Below are 21,182 nucleotides of genomic sequence, written 5' to 3'. Positions count from 1 at the left end.
AAAATGGGTCTACCGGATTAAGATGAATGGAGAAGGTAAGATTGTTAGGCATAAAGCTAGACTAGTGTGCAAAGGATACTCTCAAGTAGAGGGGATTGACTTTGAAGAAACATTTACACCGGTAGCTAGATTAGAAGAAATTAGAATGTTTCTAGCCTTCTCTGCCTCCAAGGGTTATAAAGTATATCAAATGGATGTAAAATCGCCTTCCTAAATGGAAATTTGGAAGAAGAAGTGTACATGGAGAAACCAGAAGGGTTTCGGCTGCATGACGATGAAACATTTGTGTGCCAGTTGAAGAAAGCCTTGTATGGTCTAAAGCAAGCTCCTAGAGCATGGTATTCAATATTAGATCAATACCTAAAGGAGTGGGGATTCAAAAAGGGGAGTGCTGACAACAATTTGTACATAAAGAAATATGGGAACCACATGATCATTATGGTTGTGTATGTAGATGACATTATCTTGGAGGCAACAAGGACACCCTTTGCAAAGAATTTGCTGATCAGATGCAGTCAAAATTTGAGATGTCAATGCTTGGTGAATTGACATACTTCCTTGGTTTGTAGATATTGCAACAAGATAAGGGAATCTTTATCTGACAAATCAAGTATGCAAAAGAAATGTTAAATAAATTCCAACTAGAGGATTGTAAAACAATAAGTACCCCCATGGTGACGATAGTAAATTGAGCAAGAATGATGAATCACTGATGGTGGATTGAACTCTATATAGATCCATAATAGGTAGCCTATTATATCTAACTACTTCTAGACCGGATATAGTACAGGAACTATGCATGGTGGCCAGATTTCAAGCTGCACCTAAGTAGTCACATATGAATGTTGTAAGCAAAATCTTTAGGTACCTACAAGGGACACTCAGTTATGGATTGTGGTATCCTAAACAAAGAGATTTTATCTTGGAAGCATACACTGATGCTGATTGGGTAGGTTGCATTGATGATCGGAAGAGCACAAGTAGTGGTGCATTCTTTCTAGGTGATCGGTTGGTCTCATGGCATCGCACGAAGCAGAACTCAGTCTCTCTATCTAGAAGCTGAATACATTGATGCTACTACATGCTGCTATCAAGTGATTTGGATAAAGTAGGCCCTGAAAGACATGTAGGTGGACATCACTGATCATATTCTCATCCGGTGTGACAATTCGAGTGCAATCAACATAGAAAAGAATCTAGTGATGCATTCCAAAAGAAAGCACATTGCTATCAAGTATCATTTTCTTAGAGAGAAGGTTGAAGGATAGGAGGTGAGGATGGATTATGTCCCTACTGGAGAACAAGTAGCAGACATTTTCACCAAACCATTACCGATAAGCACTTTTGAGTACCTCTGACACAAGTTGGGAGTTGTGTCATCTACCTAGGAAGGATTTGTGTGGCTCAAGGGGAGTTCATAGCAGTCAAAGGGGGAGCTCGGTATGGATCAAAGGGGGAGTGTACCATACCCTTTGTCATTGTGTCAAAGGGGAAGAAATGTACCGGTATGAAGTGCCTTGCAATAAGTTGACATCAATGCCAAAGGGGGAGATTGTTGGCATTTTAGCATTAAGTTGTCATTGATGTCAACCAGTTTGGCAAGGTCACCAGTAAGTAAGAAGGGGTGATCGATATGATGGATATTCACATGAGAGTGAGTATATAGAAGGAAGGCTTACCTGTAAGGCATAAACTGGGATGAAGGCCGCATGTGTGTTAGCATGTTGACTGGAAACTGGTAAAGCAATAAACCGGTCTCGGGATTGGGTGCATGTTTATGATGAAGAGGCAAAATGTTAAAGTAATCACAATCCACTGGAGGTGAAGATGTGATATCGGTGTAATGTGCACTACCGCTTAGCAGAAGGAGTAGGTCTCATCAGTAAAGGTGTGTACCGGTATTAGTTTGTTGAATGTTCAAGTATGAACTGACTGTGTGTTGGTGACCTAAGTGATTGAGTGTTGTGATGCCATGTGGAGCTGAGGTGGCAAATATGCTCCCCACAATGCTCATAGTTGCTCCTCCCTTGTTCCTCTCCTCTCCAAGTACATGAGTGTAGCTCTCAACTGTTTGCACTATTCATGGATGTCTTATGACGATTCCAGATGTTTATGATTTAATGAGAACAAAATGCCTATGCAAGTTTAAATAAGTTACTATGAGAAAGCACCTAATTAGTCTATGTAAATTTTATCAAAATAACAATTCTAATGCTTCTAAAATTCTCTCTTAAAATGACTATAAGTTTGATGCATAAAGACTTCTCTTTTTTATTTAAATGAAGAATGAGAGCTCTATTTATAGGTAAAATAGGGCAATGGATGGTAAATATTGAATAATCTTAACAAGGGCGAGGATAGATGGGTTTGTGATCCATGTGATGACTTTCAACCCAATCCCATGATGACAAGTGTCAACATGATATGGCTTGAGAGGAGAGGGAAGAAGCATTAAATACTTGAGATTACATAAAGGTTACCCTAGGAGGGTTTGCTTAGGATTGAGTTAGTGAATAAAGATTTTATCTAATGAATAATGCCTTTATCCAATGGACAAACTCTTGTGCAAGAGTTAGTTGGGGTAACCATGGTCAAAGCAATGAATGCTTGAAGAGACCCATGAGTTAAATGAGGGTTGAGTTAGAGGGAAAGTCTCTAATCATGTGGGTGAGTTGAGTTTAACCATTAATGGTTAAGTAAGAGCCATAAATGGTTATGTAAGAACAATAAATGATTTTAAAAAACTTTGGGGGTTAACTTGTTGGAGAACAAAAGCCTTTAATGCTTTTCAAAGACTTTGGAGGCTTTAAGAAGTGATTTCTCTTTTCTTAGGAATGTGACAATAATTAGGGGATAGGATTAGGCTAATTTGGAATGGATTAGAAGAATCTAGAAGGGGTTTAGGATGCAAGTGGGTTTGGTGGGTGAGATAAAATAGGATTTTAATTAAAATAAAATTCATTTATTTCAACTAAAATTGTGCAAATTTCATTTGTAGGAGAATGCAAGTGGGGGGAGTTTTAGAGATTTAAATAAATATTTATTTATTTATTTAAATGAGGAAAGGGGCTAAACTAAACAAATATGCTTTATTCATTTAATTAATTGTTGAAGTATGGTTTAATGAATTAATTTAAATAAATTGAACAATTTATTTAGTTAATAGAAGACGAGGTTGAAGATGAATATTAATTGTTGACTAATGGCTAAATAATCAAATAATTACTTAATTTTCATTTAATTAAGTGGACAGATTTATGTGTCTACATTTGCCCCTCTTTGAGACGTTGCAATTTATTGCGTCATTTCAAAGAAAGAAAAATATGTAAGAGAAATATGCCCTAGAAATGTTAATTTAATGGGTGGTATGCCCCCTCGAGAGATGGGCCGAAAAAATTCAAAAAATCAGGTGATCTCTCGAAAAAGAGAAAGAAGCTGGGGGGAGGTAGAAGAGAAGAATTTAGAAATAATGGTGAAAGAATGGTAGACAATGGAGTTAATACGGAGAAATGAGAAGCTTCTGAAGTTCACAAGGACCATGGTCGTGAGCGCGGTGAATTAGGGATAGGGTTGGGGGTTATATTTGGAGGGGAAGTGGTAAAACTCTCATTTGCACCTATCTCCCTAGTAGTTTGGAGCTCTGATAGTGACCTTTGGGAAAGGAGTGAGAACCATTCATCATGGTCGTGCCTATAGCAGATCACCGGCTAGAGCGGATCCATCAATACTAGTGGCCAGAGAACTACGGACCAGCGGTACACAAATCTTAAATTTTTCTTTTTATGCATTTTTGTCATGTTTTTTCAAGTGTTAAAGTCCAAGTAAGACAATAGCGCTAAACCTATGTTTTAGTGCTTTTGTCGCCTAAAGTAGCGCTATTGTGCTGCAATGACACCATTACATAGTTGTTTTAGTGTTGTTTTCCAGTTAGAAATTTTGTGTCATAGTGATAGCGCTTTTGTAGTGTAGCACTATTGTGTAGGTGTTGTGGCACTTTTGCAATAAAATAGTGCGATGGTATAGCTATTGTAGCGTTATTGTTGTTTTAGCGCAGGTGTATCATAGTAATAATTCTATTGTCAGTAGAGTAGTGCGATTGTGATAAAATGACCCAGTGTTAGATAAAATATCTCTTGATGCCTATGTTGATTGATTCATTGGTTGTTTTGGTGAATCATAGCAGCCCCGTTGAGACTAGGTCATTGTGATAAATGCCTGTTGTAGTCTAGGTTTTCCATAATTGATTACCTGTTGAGATCCGAAGATACTTGATTGAAAAGTATCTGTTGATAGTCTAGGTTGAAACTTAAGAAAGTTTGTAGAAAAACAACTGATATTTATCGAACGTAGAGATTGATTGTGTATGTGCAATTGGTTTATATGACATAATGTACCTACTCGTGATTCAAGTGAATCAGAGATTATCGATAGTGTTGGCCGAGCGATGGTACAATGAGACGTGCTCCTTTCCTTTAGCAATGGGAGAGATGACTCTGACCTTGGAGGATGTTTGGAGGATACTTCATATCATGATTAGAGGGGAGCTCATGATATATGATCAACACCTAGGGATGCCAGTCGTGCAGAGGATATTTGTCGAGGACGTATACATTAAGAATGGCTCTATGGCGTAGGAGGATATAGCAGCGCTTTATGAGCCTCTACCATCAGTACTAGAAGGTATCGTAGGGGTTTTCTTTTTCCTTGATTGACGTTCGCATGGATTAGTCATTGGTTGGGGCTAGCTTATAGAGAAGATGGTGATAGAGGGGATTTGCTATGCATGGGGGCCATGTGTGTTACCGCACCTTTATAGGGATTTGCACGAGGTGGTGTACCAAGAGAGTAGATCACTAGGGGTAGGGATCACTTTATTACATATCTGGGCTTGGGAGAACTTTCCAGTCACACGACCGATATGTTTGAGGTTTAGGGTGATAGATCAACCCTATGTTTTTATGTATGGATGTTTGACGACACAGCTCCATTTGGGGAACTTGGAGTTTTGGCGGCGGGCATTGGATGACTTAGATATGGTCACATGGAGGTTGTACACTAATTATGAGGTCTGGGAGGATGATGGAGAGGCCTTGTCGTATGTATATGTGACTCATTTTTTGATTGGTCGCACATCCTATGTTGTGGAGAGACAGTTCCCAGGGAGAGTGATGAGATAGTTTGGGGGAGTATGCACTGGTAGTGCGGGAGAGATGGCAATGGGGGCCAGTGTTGCCCTATGATCAAGCACTTGTAGAGTTCCATACATTATAGGTGAGACCATGGCAGATGAGGCTAGAGATTTTAGATGTGGGGGTGATAGAGGAGTATACACAGTATCATGTCGCTCATCCAATTTCATGGATTTCAGATTCTATAGAGCCCATACCACTGTTTGACGATGACAGAGCACAGCAATGGAGGAGGAGAGTCGACAGAGGTGAGGGAGGTTTTGGAGGAGGAGGAGTAGGTGGAGGTGGTGGGGGAGGTGGAGCTTTTGGAGGACCAAGAGGAGGTGGAGGTGGTGGGGGAGGTGAATTTTGGGGTGGAGGTAGATTTGGGGATGGAGGTGGTGGAGGAGGACAGTTACAAAGGAGAGGTAGAGGTGGGCAGACTTTACAACTATCATAGGGTCCGCTCATATAGGGAGCAATGAGAGTAGGAGGGATAGATGTTGGTGAGGGAGAGGGTGGTGATGAGGCAATGAAGATGGGAGAGGGAGCAGGAGGTGGTGGAGAGGATCCTATGGAGATGGAAGAGGGAGTCGTAGGTGGAGGAGAGAGAGACCTATGGGATTTTATGATAATACAGTTGTAGATGAGGTTGACAGCAACCGAGGCACAGTTAGAGGATAGAGAGGTAGATATTGCAACTAGGGATGTCCTCCTTTTTGCATGGGAGGCTGAGTTGACTATAGTTGTGTGAGAGATAGATGATCCGGTGGATAGAGTGAGGGAGCTACAAGACAAAGTTTGGGTTTTGGAGGGAGTACAGGGATAGGGTCCAACTGGGCAGGTGCTGAGGGAGTTACGGCAGGCAGGGGCAAAGATTGACTACTGGCAGGGATTATATGAGAAGGTTGTGCCAATTAGTCAGCGAGTGATGAGCTACCCTCAGATGTAGTGGGTGAGATCAAAATGGTCTCAGAGGGTTCAAACCAGTGGTGGTGTTATGGGTCCTCCTCGGCAAGATGGTGAGGGCGGTGGGGGAGAAGCATTTGGACAGAGTGTCATTTGAGGTGTTTCTATGCATTGTTACATTGTTACTAGACTGATACTTGGATGGCTCTTGGTAGACGATATTTGTAGACATCATTGTACTCTAATACATGTATTCTTTTTGATGCGGTATATGATGAGATCTCATTTTTGTGGTGATGATATGATATGGATCCATGTGATGACATGTATGTTATTATGTAGGATGATGATATGAGTTATGCTTAGATACATGCTATGGAGATGTTTACTTTCTAGATGTACATGTTGATGATATGATTTCTATATGTATGATATGGATGATTTTCTAACATGTGGATGTAGGTGAATAGATGGATGATGCTTTTGGAATGATATTCATGTGATGCAATGATGATGATTTATGCTAAATAATGAGATGAGATAATGAATAGTGATATTATGATAGATAATACTGTACATGTTGAATATGATGAGATGATGATATGAGTAAAGGATGCATTCTTTTAAGATGAATCTAAATGAATGAAATGTTTATGAAAATTTTATGTATGCTTCTAGATGAATGCAATGAAATGAATGGTTGAATGTACTTAATGCACTTTAAATGATAATAAATGTATGCACTTAATGCAACTAAATGATGGAATGATTTGAAAGGCAACTAAATGAATCTAAACAAATGAAATGATGTGAAATGCAACTAAATGATAAAAAATGCACCTTAATGATTAAATGAATGCACTAAATGGATAGATGAATGTTCTTGATGATGGATAAACAAATGCATTTAAATGCAACTAAATGATGATAAATGAATGTACTAAACAACTAAATGATGATGAATGATTTTTAATGATTAGATGAATGAAACTTAATGGTTGAGATGCAGCTAAATTATAGTAAATGCACCTTAATGACTAAAATGTAACTAAAATGGAAGTGAATGAATGAAATGATTTGAAAGGCAACTAAATGAGAATAAAATGCACTTGATGTTTTGAATGCACTTTATTGATGAATAAACAAATGTACTTAAATGAATATTTGAATGCACTTAATGAATATCTGAATGCATTTAATGAATATCTGAATGCATTTAATGAATCCAAATGCAAGTAAATGATAATGAAATGAATGCATTTGATGCAACTAAATGATGATGCCATGCCTTCATGATAGATGAATGCAAGTTAGTGGGAAAATGCAAATGTGGAATGGAGATGTGAGATGATGTATCAGAGAACTCCATTGTGATTATACCCAAAACAAACTTATATTAGGCTTAGATTTCTCATAGAAACCTGAATCAATTGTATGCAATAATAGATATGAACAATATAAATAGATGAGATGAAATGACGATCCATGGATTATTCATAGTGCCTAATTTTCATCATCAAGCATGGTAGTATCGATCTTGGTTGAGGTATCCAAAATCACTGTTGAGCATTTCACCTATAAGCAAACATCGTAGACAAGGAAAGTTCCCCTCCATTTTGGTTCATGTACAAATGGTCTAGGTATACGCTGTAGTCAGTAAGCCATAGTGATCCATGACAGTATTTTTGCATAGGATCATGTAGCTTAGTGAACTTCCCACGTAGACACCATTAGTACATGCCCCAGAACTTCATTGGACCAATCTGTAGATAGCAAACAAAGAAAAAGATATCAGGAGCCATCCCGACTACTATAATCACTTGTGGATATCTTGGAGTAGTGTAGGAACCTGATATAAATAAATAAATAACAAATCAACAAGTACTTATCAGCCAAACTAAATTTTCTTGTCACATAAAATGTTACCATGTCTTGTCTGTGAGGAAAGATGCATCCTTAGGAAGACGGTTGTGTGCAGATGTTTTGATTGGTTGGTTGATTTAATAAGTGGTCTTCATTTGAGTAACTCAAAATGTTGTGTTGTGTTTGTTGTGATGTGTATGTACAAGGAATAATATGCTTTGAAATGTTTTTGATTGATTTTGATGTTTTTGTCATGTTTTTGGATTTTTTGAATGTTGTGAATGTTTTTGGTATTTTCTTTAGGACATTTTGCAAATGTTTTTGGGTTTTTCTAAGTTTTTATGAATGTTTTTGGTATTATTTCAAGACATTTTTGAATGAGCAACTCAATAAATCACAAGAAATGGAGAATCCACTTCCATCAGTAGGTTTAAGAACATTTACCCCTAGTTAGATGTCGCTAGTGGGATACATGTAGTAACAACCCTGATTGCAGAACAATAACAAGCCATGGTATAAATGATGGATGAATGGATGCAATGGATGTGATCACAACAAGTCTGAAATAAAATGGAGCCATAGCCCTTATGAATGGCGCCTATTTTCTAGGTTTTCACCACTGTACTTACCCAAGGTGCCACCAGAGTGGTTTTCACCATTTGGATGAATGATTTTTTCTTTACTATTTTCTTGATTTTTGTAGTTTTTGTATTTTTTCAGGACTGTTTTCTGAATGTTCTTGGTATTTTCTGAGATTGGAGCAGCCTGATGCTCTACACATCTTATGTATGAAACCTTTTTACATGCATTTTGTTGATCGTATCTGCTAGTGGTTCACCTTCTGAAGTTGCTAACTGATATGCCCTAGACCTGAAGATGACAGTGATGACATATGGACCCAGCCAATTGGATTCAAATTTGCCCTGGTGTTATTTGTTTAGTTGATTGCAAGGAATCTCCCTGAGAACAAGATCTCCTATTTCAAATGTGTGAGGTTTGACCCGATGATTGTAGCTTCTGCTCATACACTGTTGATAGGCTTTTAGGTGTATGTAGGCAGCTTGTCGCTTTTCATCAAGCAATTCCAAGTCCTGAAGATGGGAGACTCAATATGCTTCATCATCTATCATATTGTGCAAGGAGACCCATAGAAATGGTATTTCAACCTCAATAGGCAAAATGGCTTCTACTCCATAAAACAGTGAGTAGGGGGTTGCACCTGTAGGGGTTTGAATGCTAGTTCAATATGCCCATCGTGCTAGATGCAATCGAATGTGCCAATCACGACCAACATCATTGACCATTTTTTTAAGGATCCTCAATATATTCTTGTTGGATGCTTCAGCTTGACCATTGCCTTGTGGGTAATATGGATTGGAAAAATGGTGTTGCATATGAAACTTCTTACAGAGTTCACAGACATCCTGATTTTTGAAAGGAATCCTATTATCTATGATGATGGAAATGGGTACACCATATCGACAGATGATGTAACTGAGGATGAATGAGACGATTTTCTTGCTAGTGACTTGGGTGAGTGGAACAACTTCGATCCACTTTGTGAAGTATTTTGTGGTGGTAATGATAAATTTATGACCGTTGGATGAAGATGGATGGATTTTACCCATAAGGTCAAGTCCCCATTGAGAAAAGGGCCATGGTATTGTGATAGGTTGCAATTCCTATGATGGGGCATGTATCAGGTTTCTATGAACTTGGCACTTCTTGCACTCTCTGACAAAGTAGTAGGAGTCTTTTTCCATGGAGGGCCAATAGTATCCAACTCCCATGATTTTCTTTGCTAGTGAAGGACCTCTTGAATGAGCCCCATAAATTCATTCATGTGCCTCTTCCAAGGATATTGTTATCTCATCTTGTTCCAAACATCGAAGGAGAGTACCATCAAGACTTCCTTTATATAGGGTTTTGACAATGATGGTGTATCGTGTGGTTTGGCAGATAAAAGTTTTTTGTTGGTTGTTTGATTGGTTAGGGGGAAGTGTGTGGTCATGGAGGTAAGTGAAAATATCACCATACCATGGGGAGTCAGAATTGACAAGGTGACACATCATTTCAGATTCAGGGATATCATAAGCAGGCATCCAAAGTTGTTCTACCAAAAAATCATAGCGTGTCGAATTTTGTGGAACATCTAGGAGAGATGCACTTGTAGCCATTGTGTCAGCAACTCAATTCTTATCTCTTGGTACTTGCTCAAATGTGATAGTTGTAAATGATTCTTAGAAACTATCCACCATCATTTTATACCGCATGAATTTATCATCCTTTTTTCGGTATTCATCGATGACTTGTCAGATGACTAGCTGGGAATCTCCATATACTTTTAACTCTTTCAAATTCCATTGTGTGGCCAATCTGAGTCCTCTGATCAAGGCCTCATATTCTGCTATATTATTTGTGCAGGGGAAAGTGAGTCTGTAGGACTTCAGGATGTTGTCACCTTGAGGTGTGATAAAAATAATACCTACTCTCGAGCCATGTATGGTGTATGAGCCATCAAAATATAGCTTCTAGGGTTGTGTAGTTGTGATCATTGAAATTTATTCATCCAGGAAGTTGGAAATAAGAAGATGGTCGCCTTTGAGTGGTGCATCAGCCAACTAATCTGCAATAACCTATCCCTTGATAGCTTTGTGGTCCACATACTCAATATCAAATTCACTCAGAATCATAACCCATTTGTCCAAGTGGCCTGTCAATGTTACCTTGTTGAGTAGGTACTTGAGTGGATCTATCTTGGCAATAAGTTGTACCTTGTATGTTAACATGTAGTGCCTCAATTTGGTGGCTTCCAAGATAACTGCTAGGAAAGCTCACTCAATAGGCATGTAGTTGATTTCGTAGCCTACCAGTGTTTGAGAGACGTAGTATACGACACATTCTTTTCCTTCCACATTGTGTTGTGCCAACAGTACTCCTAATGTCATGTTTGTAGCTGAAATGTATAGCAATAGAGGTCTTCTTGGATCTGGTGGAATCAACAATAGTATATTCATTAGGTAGTCTTTAAGCATTTGGAATGCTTCTTGGCATTTTTCATCCCATTGAAAGCAGATATTTTTATGTAACAGATGGGTGAAGGGATGACATTTATCAACCAATTGTGCAATGAACCACCGAATTGATTGTAGCTGCCCTTTTAGTGTCCTCAACTAACTAATATTCTTTGGAGGTGGCATGTCCATGATTTCCTTGACTTTCACAGGATCTACCTCAATGCCTTTACTTGAGATAATGTATCCTATGAGCTTCCCAAAAGTTAGTCCAAAGACACATTTCTTTGGATTGAGATAGACGTGATATTGTTCTAATTTGTTGAAGATTTTATCCAGTACTGCAAGATGACCTTCTCTTGTTAATGATTTAGCTAGTAAATCATCCACATAATCTTCCATTATGGTGTGCATCATGTCATGGAAGATGGTAATCATGGCTCTTTGATATGTTTCCCCTGCATTCTTTAGACCAAATGGAATCACATTCCAATAGTATGTTCCCCATGAACATGTGAAAACAGTTTTGTGTTGATCCTTTGGAGCAATTTTAATCTGGTTGTATCTTGAAAAGCCATCCATAAGAGAAATCATTGCATGACCTGCTGTTAGATCGACAATAATGTCGATGTTTGGTAAGGGGAATTCATCTTTAGGATATGCCTTGTTTAAATCCTTGAAATCTATATAGATACAGATGCCCCCATTAGGTTTACCAATAGGTGCAATATTGGAGATCCACTCTACATAATCAATTGGTCTAATGAAACCAACATCCAAGAGATTTTTAAGTTCAACCTTGACAAGAAGGACAATCCATGGGTGCATCTTTTTGAGCTTTTTTTTGACTGGTTTAGCTGCTTCTAATACAGTTAGGTGATGCATGACCAAATCTGGATCTAAGTCGGGCATGTCTGCAGAAGACCATGCAAAGAATTCCACAAATTTTGGTTGTTCTTCAGGAGTTAATAGACATGCCAAATGTATTTGGTGAGGAGTCTCAGGGGTCCGCACATTGAATTATTTTGTTTCCTTTATTAGGATGGTTGATCTCTCCTGATTTGTACTTAAGGGGAGGATGCCAAACCTTTCATCCTTAGGCACCTCAGAGAGCTTTTCACCTTTGGATACTCTCTTTGTTTTTTACTTTTTTGGGATCAAAAAGTGCCATAGTGTGGTTTTCACTAGAAGATCCATGTTTTATTGTAATATTTTTACAACTAAAAGGTTTGGCATCTGCCCCAAAGTATGTTGCGCTATTAAGTTTGATAGCAAAATCAGATTTATGATCCCCACTTGGTATGCTATCCCGTAATTCTAAAACGTCTATGAGTGCCTCATCATTTTGGAAATGGTCAAGGTATGGGTGATTTGGTTGGTTCCATTCAATGAGTTCGGGATGAATGATAGGCATTACTTCATCGATTAAGTTGAGTTTGTGGGAGGCATCAGTGAGGGTTAATATGGAGGTGTGAAGTTGATCGATGGTACTCTCCCTACCAAATTTAGGCGTAGGATTTGATGTAGGGCCTGTGGAAGTTGCTTCTAGCTCAGTAACCCAAAAACTTTTAATCCATGCTCCTCCATAAACTAGTATATCCTTACGAGGTGGAGGGGGTGATGTTTCTTCCACATCTAAAGTATTTAAGTGCACCGAATCCCATTTCCACTCATGTGAGTCTATCTCAGAATCACTCTCTAGCATTCAATTACTATACCAAGATGGGATGTCTTTTGAATTGAATAGTGCATTGGTTACTGGCTTATGTACTATTGGAGGTGGGATAGGTGGTTCTTCTTGTGTTGTTGGTGCTAGTGGTGGGGTTATTGGTACTGTTGGTGTTGTGGATGGTACTGATGTTGCTGGTGGGGTTATTGGTGTCATTGGTGTTGCGGGTGCTACTGATGGGGTTGTTGGTATGGCAGATATAGTCAAGGATTTTATCTTTGGAGTAACTAGTTTTGATTAATTAAAAAAGTAGGTTTTCAGGACTCAAAAACTTTATAAAGAAGATAAAGATAAGGCACCAGAAAGTTCAGTGCTTAATAACCATAAACAAAAAGACTAGCCAAAAGGCCAGCGAACTGAAAGGACAGCAAAACAAAAAACAACAAAGAAACAAAGAAGGCGCTACACAATAATTTTCTTCAATAGGTCCTTTGCCTTTATCACCAGCTCATTGTAGGTGGCCTCGACAGCTTTAAGGTCTTCTAGATCCTTGTTCGGTTTCTTTTCCTTCTTTTTGCCTCTAGTACGGGTTCTGGGACCTTGAACTTCCTTTGTTCCTTCAATGTCCAGGATTTCCTTTTCTTCATCCGGTTTGTTGATGAGAGTGTGGGTGTTGTTAGCTGAAATCTTTAGGCTACTAAGGCTCTATTCAGCAATGTTCTTCAGACAATCCTCAATTTTACCAATTTTGCTAACAGTGTCCGAGAGGGTTTGGTAGTTAGTGTCAACAAGATTTTTCCTTTCCAACAAACCCTTCTCAATTTTTTCAAACCTAGGGTTGAAAGGATCTCTTATGTTTTCGGCTTTGGCAATGGTGTTTTTTAGGTCCTTTATGTAGTTGGCCATAGTCTTCCCTTCCCCAGTATTGATGGTTTCTAGAATCAAGACTCTATTGCAGATTTTTTTGTTTTTGTCCACAGCTTTCTTGTAACCATTGATAAGCCACTCCATAGTTTCCATGAAACCTTTCAAACCCTCGAGGGGAGAGCTAGAGGGGGGCTCAGCTTTTCTAGAGGTTACTTGTTCTTCTTTAGGGGTGTGCTGGGTGGAAGTTGTGTCTACAACCCTAAGAGTCTCTTCCATGGTATCCTTTTCCATATTCTGATCAGCTTCTAGGGCACTTACCTACTTGTGGACTTCTGGTTCCTTAACAATCTCCTCTTTCTTCTTGTGCTTTGGAGTAACTAGTTGATACATGGGTTTGTTGGGTTTTCCTTTGAATTTAAGCTTAGGAAGAGATTCTTTTTCAAAACCTACTCCAATTTTATCTCTTAATTTCAACTCTGGTTGTAAGGGATCTTGTCATCCTTTCTTGCAAGGTCCCAAAGCACTATGGCCATCATAGCCTATTCTTTGCATTATAGTGAAACCTTTGCCATATTTGTCAGTGGGGAGCTTTTCCTTTGGGCTTTCTTTGTTGATAGGGTCTGAGTAGATCCATTATGCCAGGTCTTCATTCATGGTTTCCTCCTCTTGACTTCTACTAGGGGTGAATTATGCCAAAGTGCAAGTTCTTTTGGCCAGTGGTGTTTGAAGTAAATCTTGGGGTTTGCCATGAGTTCTAGGGGATGTGAGTAACTGCCCAATAGAAAAGAGTTGGCTAAGATTATATTCCCCGGGACCTTCCTCAACCATTTTCATTTTCAATTTCTCCTACTTTGGTATATGGGTTGTTAAGCTGGAAAGAGAGGCTAGGTTAACATATGATGAGGAAGGGATAGCTTCTTCATTGTTAGGCATAGTGATCTTTGTTTGATGGTGAATATTGTTACAATATTGTTAAATTAGCATTGTTGTTCATATTTTAGTGCTTTTGTTAGTTTTTTTGCGTGTTTGTAAATACTTCAGTGCTATTGTCCAAAGTAGCACTTTTGTGTTCTCATAGAGTAGCAATTTCTTGGTTCATGTCCCTCAATTTCAATTTCTCCTCTATCAATATGATCTTGAACAAGATCTTTTAGTCGATGGCAATTGCTTGTTTTATGCCCTCTTCCTTGGTGAAATTCACAATGTTCATGATCTCGCCACCATGGAGGCTTGACTTGAGGCTCATAATTATATGTTTTTGGTAAAGTCACAAGATTGGAGGATACCAATTGATGTAAGATTTGGCTTATAGTTTTGTTGCTTTGGTTTTGGTTCCTCTTGTTGTGTATTACGACCTTGTTTTTGTGGATTATTGATGGTGTTGTTTATAGGAGGGGGAATTTGTCCAGAAAACCTGACCACAGGTTGTCCAATTTTTTTTGTTCTTGCATACACTATACCATCATTGACAACGGTCTTGATTTTGATCCAAAAATTTGGTTTATCACTATTATAATGTGGACGAGGACCAGCTTTCAGCTCATTGTAAATTTTGATAAGTCCCTTTTTAATGAGGGCTCTTTCACATTTTAGTCCTTGAGTGATCATTTCTTCGAATGATTCTGTACCCTTCATTTTTAAATGAAATTCCATTTCATCATTTAAGTTGGAAATGAAAATTTCCACTAGTTCTTGCTCATGTAGATGAAGGGAGCGTCTTTTAGATAGTTGTCTCCAATGTTGTAGGAAATTTGAGAACAACTCCTTTGGTTTTTGTTTGGTGTTGCATAAATCTGCCATGGTGACATCATGTTCTATGTTGTGTGCATAATGAGCGATGAATTTTTGGACCAGTTCTTAAAATTTTCTAATGCCACCTAGTAGTTGTGAAACCCATTGAGTGGTTGTGCCTCCCAAAATTTGAGGAAAAAGGTGCATTAGATATGTGTCCTCATAGGCCACCTCTAAGCAAGCAGAGTTAAATTCTCGCACAAGATCCCTAGGATCTCTTTTGCCCCTATACTTTTCAAATTTGGGTGTTTTGAACCCTCATGGAAAAGGTGGCATAAGCGTGTTCCTATCAAAAGGATAGGAAAAAAATTTGTTAAGTGAGAACCGAGTAGTCTTCACACCACTATTCAGTTGTTGAGCGATATTTTCTACTTGTTGCCTCAACATGTCTATTTCTAAAGGAGGAGGAGGTGGTGGAGGATTGCCTTGATGATTATGGTCATACCGGAAGTAGTATCTACCTCCTCCACCATCGTTATGGCTATGTTTCTTAGAGGTTTGTTGTATTTGTGTTGTATCAAAGTTGGAGGGAAGTTTGGCACCCTCTTGAGCAAGTCTCAAGAAATGAGCATTAACATTGTTTCTAAGGATTTCATCAAAGAGTCTGTTGAATTTGGGATTATGTTGTGCTCTTTCGATATCTTTTGGAGTTGGAGTGTTGGGATCTTCATCATTAGTGCCTCCTCCAAAGGCCTCATGATAGTCAATGAGGTTTTCTTCCTCCTCTTCAATTTTTGGTTATCAGTTTCTCATTGATCTTGTTTGAGCCATGTTTTTAAAAGTTGATCTTTGTGAAAGTAATTATGAGATGGTGATGAAATGTTTGATGGAAGATATGTTTTGTGAAATGTTTGATGGGAGATAGATCTCTAACACTGAAGGTTGGATGTCAATAGAGTTCTTTGTGAATTTCTCTTGTGTTTTTCAACAATTTTGATGTGATGAGGTATAGCAAGGTTTGATATGTGTTACAAAACAAGCTACCTAGTAATGAGAGGATGCACTCATAAACTAGTTTTAATCTATTTAGATGTCCATAAATGCCCCTTAGGATGATTGATCCTAGATGTAGAGTGGTGCAGGAGCACCCTTCAAAGGGCTCCCACCATTTTTTTTTTTTTTGTTCTTGCTTCTTTATGAAGCCATTGTACATACAATAAGAGCCATGTGCTCACTGGTCCTAGTTGGGGTCCTAGTTGACATCTTGAGGGTCATAAGTCAAGATTGAGAATTTCTTGAAAATAGAGGGTATGTGTGTCTTTGAGGTGTTTAGGGTTCCTTCATAGCATGGTGGTGTCCTTAGGTTGGCCCAATGTGGGTCTAGGAGTCAAGGGAAGCAACATTGGGAAAGTTGCTCAAAAGTTGCATGACAACTTTTAAAAGTTGTCAAGAAACTTTTCCACCATGAGATCAAAGTATTTATTATAGCATCGAAAACCCTAATGTGGGCACATAGACTGAGGGAAGGGTAGTATAAGTAATTGAAAACCCTAATTTAATGGGTTGGATGTCAGATATTGTATGGCCCAAGCAAAGTGACCTGACTATGACTGCAATTTTGTTGTCAGTCTGCACAAATGGAGTAAAGGAAGAATGCTAATGGATTGATTTATGTGAAAAACTATGTGGAGTGTCTTGTGTGGTGTACTTACTCTCATTTTGATCACTTAGATTAGGTTTTGGTTTGCAGGTGAAGTGTTTTTGTAAATATTTTGTTAATTGTCTTTTCTCTGTCCAGTTTTGGACTGGTTGTGTAAATGGATGCATAAGTCCATTCCCCATTGTGGAACCACCATGAAACCATGGGGAATGAGAGTGCAGACCTTGTACCATAGTTCAATGCAAGCAAGGCCCTTCGAAATGCAAAGAAACCATTTGAAGACCCATTCCTAGGCGAGACTGGACAGTGCCCGGTTAGGAATGGTTGTTGGTGCAGAGGTCTTGGAGAGAAAGGTTGGTCAGAGGAGAGTGCACCCTTTGGAGGAGGTGTAGAGGAGTGTGTGAAGCACCACTGGAGTGAAGGAGGAGCCTCCACCAATCTAGACAAAGTGGCTCAAACACAAAACATACACTGTGACCTAAACAGACCATAAAAACCCTCACAAAACCCTTAAAAACCCCAAAATTCGCCCAAGGCACTGTACGACCACTTGGAGGCCCAAAACTAGAGAAATCCTTGAGCCCTTGCCAAATGAATGGTAGTCCATTTTGGGAGTTTGGGTATTTTGTGCATCATTTTCAAGAGAGAGCCCTAAAAGTCCATGTTGGAAGCCTAATAGGGACTCTTCCTTGTAGCCCTATTTTGTAGGGAATGAGCAAAATGGTGGAATCGGTAGGAGGGAAGAAGGTTGCAACTTCTTGGGGGCACATGGATGGATGTGAAACATGGTTTAAGACCTGTCCTAACCTTTCTAGGACCTAAGAAGTAGTAGGACAAGCCAAGCCCTTATTAGCCATAGTAAGGGGTTTTGAGTCTCATGAGTAGGTGAGACCTTAGGAGCAGCATTGCAACTCATTGGTGGGTTGATTGGGAAAGGTTAGGGGATTACTCAAGCAAGGGAAGTCCTAGAGACCCTAGGGTGTGAAGAGAACACCAGGTGATCCAAGGGAAGGATCCAAGAGCATAGACTAGGCTAGTCTATCCCATTCCCCATCCCATCAGATTGGTATCAGAGCGAGTTAAAGATTTGGTAGACTATGCATGTCTTTATATACTAGTGAATCAGTAGGGGAGAGTAGGATGGTCACTAGTGTAGAGCTTGCTAGGGAGGGAGAAGAGCAGAAGGAGAAGAATAGACTCCTTGAAGATGCTATGAATGAGATAAGGGACAAACTGTAGAAAGTGGTGGACTAGAGGACGCTTGGACCTTGGGGTGAAGACACCAAAGATAAAGGCAAGAAAACTATAGCCTTAGATGACATTATACCTGAACCAAATCCCTTGATCAATGAAGAACCTTTTGTAAAAGCTATTAAGGCCTTGAACACTAAAGTTTTTGAAGGATTGCCACATTTCAGTGGAAGGATGGACATTGACACCGTCATGGAATGGATTGAGGGTATGGAGAACCACTTTGAGTGTGAGGGAGTGACAGAGGCTCAAAAGGTTAAGGTTGCCAAATCAAGACTAAGTGGAGCAGCTTTAACATGGTGGAAGTACTTGCAAGAAGAGAGGATCAACATGGGGAAGTTACCTATTGCAAATTGGAAGGCTATGGTGGGTAAGATTAAAGAGAACTACTTGCCAGAGGATTATGAAGTTCAAATTCATAAGAAGAAATAGGGATTGAGGCAAAAAGACCTTGATGTGACCTCCTACACCGAAGAATTTCAAAAACTTTGTCTTAGATCCAAAGTCCAAGAAGATGAATCTATTAAGGTGGCTAGGTATCTAAGAGGCCTAAAGTGGAACATTCAAGAGGAGATAAGCCTATGGACTCCTACTACTATTAAAAACTGTCATCAGCTTGCTGTCAAGGTGGAAGAGAGGAACAAAAGGAAAGGAGACTCTAATAACAAGAGTAGAGGTAGAGGTAGAGATCAAATGAATCACCGAGGTGGTTACCAAAGCAAGGCAAATGAACAAAGGAACCAAGGAGAAGCCAAGTTGACTAAGCATAGTAGTGAAGCCAATCTTAGAGGGGGCCATTCTAGAGGGAGAGGTGCACAAGGTGGTCCAAGTAGAGGTAGAGGTACTGGTAGGGGTAACTCCTACTTTGCAACTATGAAATGTTACAACTGTGGAAAATTAGGACACCCGACATATAGATGCCCTGACAAGCCTACATCATCAAATAGTGGAAAGAGGGTTGCTTATGCTCAAGAAGACTCTTCAAGCAGCAAGACACTGGATGTGGACCAGATTGAATTAGAAATTGGTGAGAATTTGATGTTCAATAGGATTTTGATCAGACAGCCAGTTAAGGAGGAACCCAAACATAGGAGAGCATTGTTTAGGGTGAGATGCAAAGTTCTTGGTAAAGTGTGCAAGGTGATAGTTGACTTAGGCTCAACTGACAACATCATATCAGAAGAGGCAGTTAGGAAGTTGAAACTCACAAGAATACCCCACACTAGCCCTTACAAGGTGACTTGGTTGAACAAAGGACAAAGTGTGCTTGTCAATGAACAGACTTGGGTAGAGTTTTCTATTGGAGGATACAAGGATAAGATCCTTTGTGATGTGTTTCCCATGGATGCTTGTCACCTATTACTAGGTAGACCCTGGCAATTTGATAGGAAGGTGATCTATGATGGAGAGGAGAACTCCATTTCCTTCAAGAAGGATAGCAAAACTTTTAAGATTCAGTCTTTGACAGAGAATGAAGAGGGAACCTCAAAGACACCTAGTGTCTTATTGGCTACTGGTAAAGAGTTCTTAAACTTGCTACATGAGGAGGAGATAGTGAAGTGTGCCATCTTTGTGAAACCAAAGGAGGAAGAAGACAATTTGTAGATAGAGGTACCTAAGGAGGTCAAACAAATGTTGCAAGAGTATAAGGACATAGTGAGTGATGGAGCACCTGCAACACTCCCACCTAGAAGGTCTAAAAGCCATCAAATAGACTTTGTTCCCGGTGCATCCCTACCTAACAAAGTTGCATACAAGCTCACACGTAATCAAAACAAGGAGGTAGCAAGGCAAGTGCAAGAGTTATTGGAACAAGGACTAATTAAGAAGAGCATCAGTCCATGTGCAGTCCCGGTAGTGCTAGCATTAAAGAAAGGAGGCAAGTGGAGACTTTGCACTGATTCAAGGGAAATCAATAGGATCACCATAAGGTATAGGTTTCCTATTCCTAGAATAGAGGATTTGATGGAATATTTAGGAGGTGCTATGTATTTCACTAAGTTAGACCTTAAAAGTGGTTATCACCAGATTAGAATCAAGGAGGGTGATGAGTGGAAGACTGCTTTCAAGACCACATAAGGGTTGTATGAATGGCTTGTGATGCCATTTGGACTCACCAATGCTCCAAGCACCTTCATGAGGTTGATGAATGAGGTGTTAAAAGACTTCATAGGTAGGTTTGTGGTGGTGTACCTAGATGACATTCTCATCTATAGCAGAACCAAAGAGGAGCACCTTGAGCATTTGAGGTTAGTCTTAGAGAAGTTGCATGAGGAGAAGTTATCCATCAACCTAGAAAAGTGTGACTTCTTGAAGAAAGACCTAGTCTACTTAGGATTTGTGGTGTCTAAGGGAACCTTGAAGATGGATCCAAGCAAAGTGGAGGCAATCTTGAATTGGCCTGCACCTAGAACAGGGACTAAAGTTAGGAGTTTCCATGGTTTAGCCCAATTCTATAGAAAGTTTGTGAGGAACTTCAGTGGCATATGTGCACCAGTCCTTGACACTATAAAGGGAGGCCTTAAAATGATGTTCAAATGGACTGAGCAGGCTGATAAAGCATTCCAATTATTGAAGCAAGAAGTAGCCACAAAACCTATCCTACTCCTTCATACTTTTGACAAGCTATTCATATTGAAGTGTGATGCAAGTGGAACTGCAATAGGGGGTGTGTTGAGTCAAGAGGGAAGACCTGTGGCATTTTTTAGTGAGAAGCTTAATGAAGCAAAGAAGAAGTGCTCAGCCTATGACCTAGAGTTGTATGCGTTAGTGCAGTCTCTAAAGAAATGGAGGCATTACCGACTCCCAAAGGAATTTGTGGTGTTCACAGATAACCAGGCATTGAGTTACATTAACACTCAAGAGAAGCTAAGTAATAGACATTTGAAATGGAAGGAATACCTCCAATCCTTCACCTTTACCATCAGGCATAAGAAGGGGCAACTCAACAAGGTGGTAGATGCTTTAAGCAGGAAGTTGTTGATAGTTCAAGAGTTACAATTGCAGAGCATAGGAATAGAAGGTTTCAAGGACCTCTATGAAGGAGATGA

The 21,182-nt window shown here is 39.4% G+C and overlaps 1 pseudogene; it reads right to left on the bottom strand.

The window, feature by feature from the left end:
- The window catches only part of LOC131032781 (probable aldo-keto reductase 3), a 53,177-nt pseudogene extending 40,518 nt beyond the window's left edge, over positions 1–12,659 (bottom strand).
- Between the last annotated feature and the right edge of the window lie 8,523 nt (positions 12,660–21,182).

Source organism: Cryptomeria japonica, chromosome 5 (assembly GCF_030272615.1).
Source record: "Cryptomeria japonica chromosome 5, Sugi_1.0, whole genome shotgun sequence".
Classification (NCBI taxonomy): Eukaryota; Viridiplantae; Streptophyta; class Pinopsida; order Cupressales; family Cupressaceae; genus Cryptomeria; species Cryptomeria japonica.
This window is presented reverse-complemented; position numbering and strand designations above follow the sequence as displayed.